Here is an 11,919-nt window from a genome sequence, read left to right as displayed (position 1 = left end):
GACATGCATGTGCTTGCAGTTGGAGGAAGAGGGGAATATCTGCAAACACATCAGGAAATGATCCAGTTGCCAACCCTTGCTCTTGCATGTGTCTACCTGCTCTTCTGTCTTAAATTTACATGAAAGAATAGATGGGCAGAGAAACGTGTGGACAGCCACATGTTGACAGGTGTTTGCTTGGTTAAAGCTGATACTGACCACAATTATTCTTGGCAAAGAGATGGTGAATAATTTTGCCAGTGATGAGAGGCAGCACTTTTCAAGTCCTATTATGTCTGAGAGGACTACTCCAAAGAACATCCCAGGCTGCCTCATTTTCAAGTTCTTACAGGACAGCTTGTTTTCAGATGTTCTCTTAGGCTTTCAGCTTCTTTCTTTCTTCTTTATCAGAAAGAAATATGATCTTGTAACAGCTGAATGCAACATGCTGGACATTACATTTTGAAAGAGAAAGAAAGAGAATGATGTTTCAGTCTGGAAGTGAACTTAATCATTTCGCCTTTAACACTGGTCAGATTTCTCATAGATTTCCATTACTGGCTGCTTTAGTAATCTCTCTTACTCACTCTCGTCTTATACAAACTTGGCTTTGGTTCCATTTATTCCTTTCCTTCTGATAGACTATAGATCCATTCATCCAAAGTCATAAATCCTCACTAGTATGAAACACAATACAGATTTAGGGACTTTGCCTTTTGGGTCCAACAAAGACTTCAGAATCTCTCTTGATAACATTATCTCCTACCTTTTTAATTTCATAGCAGAAGTATTTTCTGTAAAATTGAAATCCTTCATCTTAAAACCACAGATCTTAGCTTCAACCTTGTACACTTTAAATATGAATAAAAGCCACTAGTGAATACTACCTGTCCTATCTTGCTTGGTCAGCTTATAGTATTGTCTCTTATTTTGTATTGCTTGAGAAGAAACCGTCTTCTGTTTATCCACAAAAGTTAATTTTCTTTTCAGCCCAAGGGAGCTTAAAAGAAATTTCTTCCACTTTTTTTTTTTTTTTTTTTTTTCCCTGCAAGGTAGGTAATTAAGATTATTGGAATCACAATTTATGTATTTTAGTTAAGATACTATGAATTTTAAAAAATGGTATTGTATTGGTCTGATGTAAGTATGTATTTAACCCCTCTGGAAAATGCTTCACTAAACTAAGATCAGTATTAAGTGGAAAATTATATAGATTTAGATGAAGAATAACATATGTTTGTGTTGGACATAAATCTGGAATTGCTCTTTTTTTCTATCAACAATAAAAAATAAGTCTAGATTTTTCCACCTTTTCGAGATTTATGAAAAAAATAAAAACAACAAGAGTACTAGCTATGAAAATTAACTTTGATACACTAGAAGGATTTTTTTTTCTTGTAGTGAGGTATATGGGGCAGTAGATTTGTTGTTGTTGTTGTTTGTTTGTTTATTTGTTTTATTTCAAATAATTTTCCTTCAAAATTAATCTCAGCCAACACATCGTATTCCCTTCTCCATTATATAATTTGTGTATAAAGAAAGGGAACTCCAATGGCACAATTTGCAAAGTTGTGTAAACAGGTTTTATCACCACCAGTTTTACTCCTGCCTTTCCAACATCTAATTCAAACAAATATTCAGAGAAGAGCCAGTCTAACTTTCAAGCAAATGGTAAGGATTCGTAACTTATAATGTTGTCAATTCACAGGGCATGTTAATCTGGGCAAGCAGAGAGTGTCCTAACATACTGCATTGAAAGCAGGATATCTTGCCCATTGACTGCTAACAGATTTCATTCACTTTCATTCATTCACTAGAAAAGGGTGAACATGAGAACATTGAATAAAGAGGATACCAATCTGTCTTGCGCAACATACACAGCAAAACTGGAAATCAGGCAGTGGTTTGTTTTTAATACAAAGAGTTCAAAGCACTTGGAGTCCTGTGAATCCAGAATTTTAGGTGTGATTCATTGGACTTTAAATAGATATTTACAGAACAGACATTTTCATCTGAGCTAGTCACTACATACTCTCTTTATAGCAAATGGAGAGAAGTAATCATGTCCAAGGAATGATTCCTCTCATTTTAAAACAGGCATCTAAAACATGCTGTGAAGTACCTAATTCTGTTCACTGACTGTAAAGGAAGATTAGCTAAGGTGCAAACATTTTTTAACATGTTTACAGCTAGATAAAAGTTAACTTTTAATTAACTAAACGTACAAAAATATCCCTACACTGATATATATATATAAAACATATTATATATATATATATAGGCATTTATATTTATATGTACGCATACCTCCAGTTTCTATGGATATGAAAAGTATTTATGCATTTACCTTATTTAAGTAATATTGTGAGTTTTACAAGATAGTTACCAATCATTGAATTTCCTAAATTTGTCAGTTATTTGGCCCTCAGAGATTTGTCATCACCATCCCCATTTTTGTCTTTGTATTTGATATAATTTGAGTGCTTCCAGGGGGTGGAATGTCTCAGCTTAAATTGTGGTGGTTTTTCCCCCCTAAATAGGTCAGGATCTAGGGCTGTTTGCATTAACACACTTTGATTTCACGACCATCACATTACTGCCAGCACTGTTGAAAAGAGAGAGAGAGAAAAATAAAAACACCACCACCACCACCAAAAAAGCATAATAGAAAAGCCTGACGTAAATAATATAGGCTAAAAAAAGTACTGGAGATGTGGATTATTATTATTTTAAAATATTAATCTGTGTGTGTAGGGGAAGGATGTGTGTGTGTGTGTGTGTGTGTGTGTGTGTAAAAAAAAACCCTCCACAAACAAAAAGCCACAAAGCAAACAGTGCCTGGAATCCCAGCTTTTCTTTTATGCATATTCCCCTATGTGCAGCTTCTTAAGTGTCCATTTGTTTGCCATGATAATTTATGTCATTCTGTATTGTATTATACACCTAATGCACAGCTGGTCTCCTAATGTAGATTTCTTCACTTCTGCCTCCACATAACCCTTCTTTGCAGCAAGTACTTATCTTTACAATTATTTTCCATGGTCTCTGATTCTCTACGCAGCATAATATTTCTGGTTGCCAAGCTGCTGGAGCAGCCTGGGCACATTCAAATCCAAATGTTAATATTTTCTACTTTCTCCATGGGCAAAATGGGAATTTTGCTTCTTTTAAGCACAAAGATTGTTCTTCGATACTTCTTGGTACTGGCCCAAGCTGTAGTACTGACAAAACTTAGGAAAAAGAGAATGATTTTTAAAAATATATATGTTTTCAATCAATATGTGCTGCAAACTCCAACACACACTCACACACACAAGTAGCAAACATGTCTTAACAGCAGTCTTAGAACTGAAGGACACACTTATAGAGCAATTCAAACAATTAATAACCTCAGAAGCATCACAGCATTACCTAGGGCTTAGCAGACAATTCAGCTTCGACTGCTAGACACAAAGTTTTCTATACATCTACCTTTTATTGACTTTGCACAGAATTCAGTGGGAATTTGTTTGTCATGGAATGTACTGCAAGATCTGTGGATGAGAATTTTTCTCTGTTTGATATCTTATGTAAATGTACAGGACTTTAAAGTAAAGTGGACTGAACTTACAGGAGTGCTCATGAAGAACTGAGTATCCAGGAATTTACACAGCTTCACAGATAGCTTACTGAACTTGCCCTGATTACACAGCCTCAGTCCTAGTAGCAAACACATTGGAGACAAACCAATCTCTTGGAAGAGATCAGGCATAAAAAGCCATAAGTAAATTAAGTGAGAGTGAATTCCCCTATTGAATTATTTGAAAGGGAGTACTAAAGAGCTTCTGATACCCGTACAACGCATAATGACTCCAGATGAGCTTGTGAATTAAAGTCTAAGAATAAACTGGAAGCAGCAGTCCTGCTTCCTGCTGCATGAAAGTTGGGAGGGTATGGTAGCTTCTCAAGAACTTCAAGAGCATTCACAGATTTGTCTTTGACAGAACCATAGGGCTTTGCACAGTGAGAATTAGGACATGCATGTTGCAGGATGTAAAACTCATGAATCATAGACTAAAAGGAAACAGAAACACATTTACTGCATTTCTTCCTTCTCCTAAAGCATTCGTGGGTCCCCATTAGACCTGCCCTTAGGTAATCTAGGTTTATCTCAGCTTTACATGAGATGTTATCTGGGTTGCTTCAAAGAAGAACAGTAAACAGAAAGCAAAATGAACCATGTAATGTACCTCCTCATTCCCATTGTGGTAATTGTATCAGACAGGGGACATGTATAAAACTGTTAGTCTCTATTTGCCAGACAAATAAAGCCACAGAAATTCCCTTCACCCTTGTTCCCTGACAGAAGACAAAAGCCTAGAAAAATATGCCCCCTTTAAAACTGATAAGAGATTGAGTATCTCCAGACCATGTACCCCAGTTTGTGAAGAAAAACATGAAATTCATGACTTCAGTGTCTGTGTTGCTTTCTCCTGCTACTCTGAATTACTGTTCATTTTGGCTAATATACTGTTGCTTCCTAAGATCATCACTAGCTGAATGATTTGCCTCCATCTGTCTAAAAAGGTGAGAAAAGTAATGAATAGGTTAAGATGTCCTCTCACCCCTAGAAAACGCCCTTTACAGGTCAAGGTTAGTCAGACTGGTAAGAGATGTGTGTGGTGGGAGCTTTTTTTGTGTTGTAATTGCTAACAGACTAAGCAGACCTGAGCCTCCAGGGATGTCAGTCCATCAGTGATAAATTGATACAAAACATTCTTGAAAAGTTTGTTTTGTTGTTATTATGCTAATATTTGCTTAGTGGATATGCTTTTTGCATGAAACGCCTCCAATCCAGGGAGAATGAGGCACTTTAAATTAATAAATAACAATAACAATGATGACATCAGGGTCAAGAGAAAGAATGGCTAATGAAAACCATCACCTGTGCTCAGCCAGAGCACAAGAGTGAATCCAGCTTGATGTGCACTGGGGAATCCTGGGAATTTAACAATTAAAGGCTGTTTCTCCAGAGAAGGAAGGGCTCCATCTTCCTCGACATTGCTAATGAAGTGTAATTCATTTTACCTCTTCCCCACCTTTCAAAATCAAAGTTCAAGAGGCCGTAGCAGACAAATTTCAAAGGAGAGGCATTCATACCTCTTGCAATGCTGCTTGTGCTCTTTAGGGAATATCCTCATGTTCTATTAATTATTGTACTTCTCTGGCATTATTATTCATGGACTAGCATCTCAAAATACTTGACTTAGCAGTGGTTCTGGAACTAATACTAATAAGTACAAGTCAGTGCCTTGGGTGAAACATGCTTTTTTCTTATGGGTACAACGGAAGGGTAATACTTTTCTTCACAATCCAGCCAGGTTTTTCTTCGCATCTGTGAGCAGAAGGCAGTCATTTGGTTAATTATATTGGTTTCAATATTTAAGAGGCAGTGTTGGGAGGATATCACTGGGAACACTAGTGCAGCACCCATGTACGCACAACTAAAGTTGTATTGCTGCCATATAACCATACAATTCTGTTTTCAACAGGCAGAAGTGGGAACCAATAGCAAAGTCCCAAACTACTTTCAAAGATATGAGCCAAGCTGCTTAACAGAGGTAGCCTGCTTCATAGGTTCTCAAACAGAAAGCAATAGCTGCATGCAGACTATTTCAGGAAATGGAATCTCAAAGTCCTCATCCTGTCACAGCTCTTGTTTGGGCATGAGCTTAGTATTGCATTGGAGTAATGGCACCTCAGACAGTGGAGGTCATTAGCAAAAATAACTAGACATTGGATGAGAATGTAGTTTTCAAAGAGATTTCAGACCTGTTAAGATTAAAGTAAATGACATTAATACCTTGGATATTTGGAACAAGTTCTGTTTTGAAAGTCTTTGACTAACCAGATTGTTCTGCAGAGCTGAAAGGCCAAAAAATCAATGTTGTTAAACATAGATGAATGAAAGTAGGCTTAAAAATGATCAAATTTCATGCTTTTAGGGAACTCAAAGTAAAAAAAAAAAAAAAAATAATAATAATAATAATATTTTTTCCCCTACCTCATTAATCTAATTAATCTAATTTTAGGGTCCAGAAAACCTGGAGCTTCAGCCTCATTTTGCTGAACATTTATCCCATGGATTTTGGACAATGTAAATGTTTGTTCAAACTGCAAACATGGGTCTGAAATGGGCTCCAAATCTGAGCTTTTCTGTAATATAAAGACATTCTCTTGTGGGACAGTATAATCTTTCTTTATCATGGAACTTGCTTTGTTCTGTTTTCAAGTCAATTAATTTGCTGCTGAAATATATTTCCTGTTTTGTTGTTGTTTGTTTGTGTTGTTTTTTTTTTTTTTTTGAATTAAATAACTAAAAATTCCATTTTTATTTATTTAATACAAACTACACAAAAACCCTATACGTAATTTTAATTTGAAACATAACCATGCATTCTGCTATCTAGCAGTCAGCTGGATATAATCCTAATGCGATTATATGATCCTAATACGAACTGAACTTCTAGGAGAGAAAAAAAAATCCCATTTTATCTTACAGGGATGTGATTTCTTTTGCTGACTACTTAATAAATATTCTTTTAAATATATATATACATTTTGGCAAGAAAACAAAGAAGGAAAATCCTCCTTAGCTTCTGACTGATCTTGGCATTTCCTTTACTTACTGGATATTAGTGCAATGTAGCAGATTGCAATGTTTAACTGTCTAATATATGCTGTGAAATATTTCATTGATACAGCCATGCCAAATTGTTAGCCATTTAACGTCTTTCATATTACATGTATTTCTACATGTAGTTGCTAAAGATTGCTTTGTACAAGAGTGCTTTGTTAGGATAGGATAATTTGATCTATGTCGAACAAAGTGGAATATATATTTTACTTTATGTATACATATATATCCTATACATATATAACGAAGCAAAAAGTACAATTCAATGACATACACACTGTGTATCTGTGAAAAGTATATGACAATTAGTTCTATAGTTTTAGAGCAATATATGGTGTTATGGCTTTAATTCCAAAAATATACACACCCTAATATAGTAGTTGTCATCACAGAAATATATGTGCTGTGATAGTTGTCATTACAGAAATATACATACTGTGATAGCTGTCATTGTATTTTGTCATTGAAATACATTGTATTTCACAATGTATTTTGTCAGTAATAGATGTCATCAATGACATATAAAAATAATAATAACATCTAGTAATTTTTCATCCTGGGTCCAAAAGAGCTTTAAAAATATAGTATCATGACCAATTTCCAGGTGGAGGAACTGCTGTCCAGAGAGGATAAGTGATTTGCCCAAGGTCATGCAGGAGATCTACGGTGCATGTGCAAACAGAATGCCGATTTCTTTTCCTCTGGACTGGACATTGTACTACGTCTCATCAAAATAACTCTGTATGTGAAAGAGATGGATATTCTCCCACAACAGGACTTGAGACTAGCAACTAGCGGGACTGGCTCAGCACTTTCCTGAATCAAGGCTCATTCCCCTTGAACAGAGATAACAGAACAATTCACAACAAATCATGTATCTGACAAATTAGCTTTCTTCTACTTCCCAGCAGATCACAGCCTTCTCAGATTTATTTGCTATCTGAAGTGATTTGACAGACTTCTTTCCTTTCCTTTCCTTTCCTTTCCTTTCCTTTCCTTTCCTTTCCTTTCCTTTCCTTTCCTTTCCTTTCCTTTCCTTTCCTTTCCTTTCCTTTCCTTTCCTTTCCTTTCCTTTCCTTTCCTTTCCTTTCCTTTCCTTTCCTTTCCTTTCCTTTCCTTTCCTTTCCTTTCCTTTCCTTTCCTTTCCTTTCCTTTCCTTTCCTTTCCTTTCCTTTCCTTTCCTTTCCTTTCCTTTCCTCTTCTCTCTCTTTTTTTTTTTTTTTTTTTTTTTTTTTTTTTTTTGTGTGTGTGTGTTTAAAAAGGGTGTTTATTTTCAATTGGCTTGAGAAGTTTCATAATCTTAATATAGTTCTCTTGACTATGTAAAAGAGCAACCACATTTATCTGAAAATATTTGCTTCTTTAAAACTACTACTGCTAATTGCGATAAATGTTTGATAAACATATTCCTGGCAGAAAACCTCTGTGTCTTGAATGTTCATAGAAAAATGCATGTCAGAGAAACTAATTCACATAGTAATTCATGTAGGAACTTGTCTTGGACTTTAAGAAAGCGGCTGCACATCCTCTTTCTCCTTATACAATTTAAATGTAATCATAATAGTGAAAATATATAAAATATAAATAATAAAATATACATAATAAAATATATATATATCTCCCAAATGAAAAACATTCACATATCCCCAATTTTAACTGCAAAGGAGATGAGTTAGAGCTTAAAACAGTCAAAGAACATTTTGCACAAATAAAGGAGGAGGAAATTCAGAGAAAATTCAATATTTAAGTCAACTGTGCTCTCCTGTTATCTTAGGACCACCCAGGAGTATCCTGGAAGGATGGTAATGGACCTGTTTGGTCTTTGGAGACAAAGGGAATTGCTGGTAGATCAAAAATATGCTGGAAGAATACTGCAAAGATATATATATATTTTCAAATAAGTGCTCAGTTATGTTGATGTATGGTCTTAAATCCTGTTTTTCTCATGGACAAAGAAGGTCTATGTGGCATAAAAACAGTGGATACAATCTTTGCTGATGAGTAAGTTACACAGCTTTCGTGCCTTTAGGGTGTGAGGGAAGAAAAAAAGTGGAAGAAAAAAAGATCTGAGAAGGTCTGATATATTCTCAGCTCTGCTGTGAGCAATATTCATGCAAGGCCATGTTACCTTTGCACCTGCTTTTCCCATTTTCTATTCATCTTGTCACATTTGTATACAATTTGCCTTATTTTGTCATTTCTTCTGTGCCTTCTACCCTATCATAAACACACTTGGTATTTATTCGCAATGCAAGAAGAGTATTGATTGTGAAGTGGGACAGGTTTGGGTGGGTACCCCAAAGAGAAAGGGATGGACTTGGGGACTTCTGACAACAGCAAAGGTGAGGGAGGTGGGACAACAGCTTGTCTAAAAAAAAAATATTTATTTTTGCAGTAAGAGAAAGTACATAAATGCCTAAGTCTATCCCTTATACATCAGGGAAGGGACAAATTAATTTAGGAGAGGATGGAGAATTATGAAATCCCTCTTAATCCCCTCGTACTTACAACAATCCAGCATGGTCTTCCAAAGTACTGGGGAGAACCTTATACAAACCCTTGCTCTTCCATGCTCAAAGCATATAGAAAAAATCCATAAATTCTCTATTTTAATGCCTTAGCATTCATCTATACAATGGATTTTATTTTGAAATAGTGCTCTGTCTGGAAAAAAAAAATAAAAAAAATAATCATAGAATCAATTCATAGAACCAAGGGAAAAACAACAAAAAAGAACAACAACAACAAACAAACATGCAAAAACAAATATATAAATAGTGGTAATAATTCATTTGAAGTCACAAGAAATATGTCCATTTACACCAGCTGTGGATCAAGCCCACAGGATTTCATATGTTCCAAAATCACTTGGAAACTATTTCTACTAACTTCTCTGGCATACGCTAGATTTCAGCAAGAACTGCTGTTTTTAGAGTTTATTTTAAGAATTAATCACAGATTTTATTATTGAATGTAAAGGTTACCAGATCTATAATGTAACATGGTAAATGAAGAGGTAAGTGAATTCATGTTTTGTAATTTCTCACTTTAATTAGTATGCATTAAAAACTGTACTTTTCTCTATATTCTCTCTTTTTTTTTTTTTTTTGTTTTTTTTTTTTTTTTTTTTTTTTTGTTTGTTTGTTTTTAAATACTGTAAAATATTGAATTTAAACGTTAATCTGTTTTTTTTTTTTGCGTATTTGCATTGTTTTAACTACTTCATGTACATAACACATGAGGCTAGTGGAAGGTTTGGTTTACAGGGTCATTCTGAAATTGTAGCCTTGGCCTCCTACAATCTTCCCTATTTTTCGTGAGAGTTGAGGGGGTCATCTCCATAGCCAGTCTTCACGTGCCAGTGAAGCTCATGTGAATTCTCTTCTCTCTAAATTTCTTCAGCACACTCAGTGAAATTATGTTTCCCTGCAGTTAGCTTGATCCAAACCTGCAGAAGTCAATGAAAAACTTCACATATATTTCAAAAGGACCAGGCCCTCAATTTGCTGCTTGTGATTTTACCCCCAAAGTGCCTTCCTTGTCTTGTTCTGTTTATCACTTTGCTGAACCTTTCACAGAATCTGCAGTTTATTCAGATTAAACCACTGAAACCTCTCTGCTCTGTCCATTTCACATTACCTGTGAAAGTAGCCTTATGTCACACTATGTACAGCAGCATCAATTTAGCGAACATAAAAACTCTTCCCGATGCTTCTCCTTTTGTGTAGTCATCTCTTAGCCCTAACTATAAGCAAAACATTGTGCTAAAAAATAAATGCACATTGTGTTTGGGATTTCCTCTACTACCTTCAATATTGGTCTCAGTACTGGACCTTTCAGACCCTTCCAGTTTCAAACCAGGTGAAACACATACCACATCGGTACCATCAGTACTAAACTCCTTAGTGGAGTGGAATGTGTTACAATGAAACAATAGGTGGGTATGCTGTTGGAAATGTTTCTGACATTACTAAAGATATTCATTTGCTCCTGAACATGTGTGAGAGATCCAGAAAGTAATGCTGGATTTTAAAAGGTAACCCATGTAAATTTAGTGATATTTAAATGTTTTGGTTTCTGCAATCAAATCTAGCTATATGTACACATTACACATTTACTTACTTATGTAATTACATACATGCATACATATGTAAGTAAAAAGTGTCTGAGAATAAACGCTTGAGTTCAATAAAATACTACAGAAAATGTATAAAATGTATCATATCATATATGTTTATAACATCATTTACTGTATATTTAGTGTATTTTACATAGTGAAAAAAAATGGTCATTACTTATCAATTTTGTCATTGTTTATTGTTATTTTGATGGTTGTTCTATTATTATTACAACCCTAAGCACTATTGTAGCATCCATTTTACTTCCTGATCCCAGAACAGCTATTTTTAGTTTACTTAAATGAAGATATATGAAGCAGCTGAAGATTTATAAAGTTACAGAAAGATGAGCATGAATGATTTGTGATAGCAAAATAGTTTAACATTAACCAACAGAGAAATAAGAAACAGAGGTCCTATGAGGAGAGTGGGAAATACGCTCTGGAAGTCACCAGTGCAGAGACCTGCAATTTGCCCCTTTGATATACAGAGCTGAGAAAAGCAGAACTGTTTCTGTTTTTTTATTTTATTTTATTTATTATTATTATTATTATTTGTTTTGTTTTGTTTTTGTTTTACTGAAAAGTCAGTGATTGACTTAAGAAGTCCACCTTTAGAAAGAAAAATAAATAAGTAAAACCTAAAGGAAAAGACTAAGATCAACAGTAAACTGGGAGAGTCAGTCTAATCCCTTGTCTCAGTTCCACCAGTTCCGCATTCCTTTGTATCCTCTGGGGGCCTATCTTCTTGCAAACTCCAAAGGCAAGCAATCTAATAATATATATACATTTTTTCTATCTCTTTCTCTCTCTCTCTCTTTCTTTTTTCTTTTTTCCTTTTTCCTTTTTCCCTTTTTCTTTTTTCTTTTTTCTTTTTTTTTTTTTTTTCTTTTTTTCTTTTTTCTTTTTTCTCTTCTCCCAAACAGCACGTTAAATTAGGGACCAGAGAAAATTTCAGAATCATTTTGAGATACACAAGTGAAGGTGGGTAGTACATGCAGTACTGCCCAGAAACTTTCAAGCATGAGTTCATCTGATGAAGAAATGCATGCGATGGTCTAGGCCTGTTTTACAGTGGAGGCCAACAAAAATAATCATAATAGCTTCTACTGGTTTTAAAACAGTGAACTGATGTGCTTATCTCTGC

This window comes from Aythya fuligula, chromosome Z (assembly GCF_009819795.1).
Source record: "Aythya fuligula isolate bAytFul2 chromosome Z, bAytFul2.pri, whole genome shotgun sequence".
NCBI lineage: Eukaryota > Metazoa > Chordata > Aves > Anseriformes > Anatidae > Aythya > Aythya fuligula.
Note: the sequence above shows the minus strand (reverse complement) of the source record.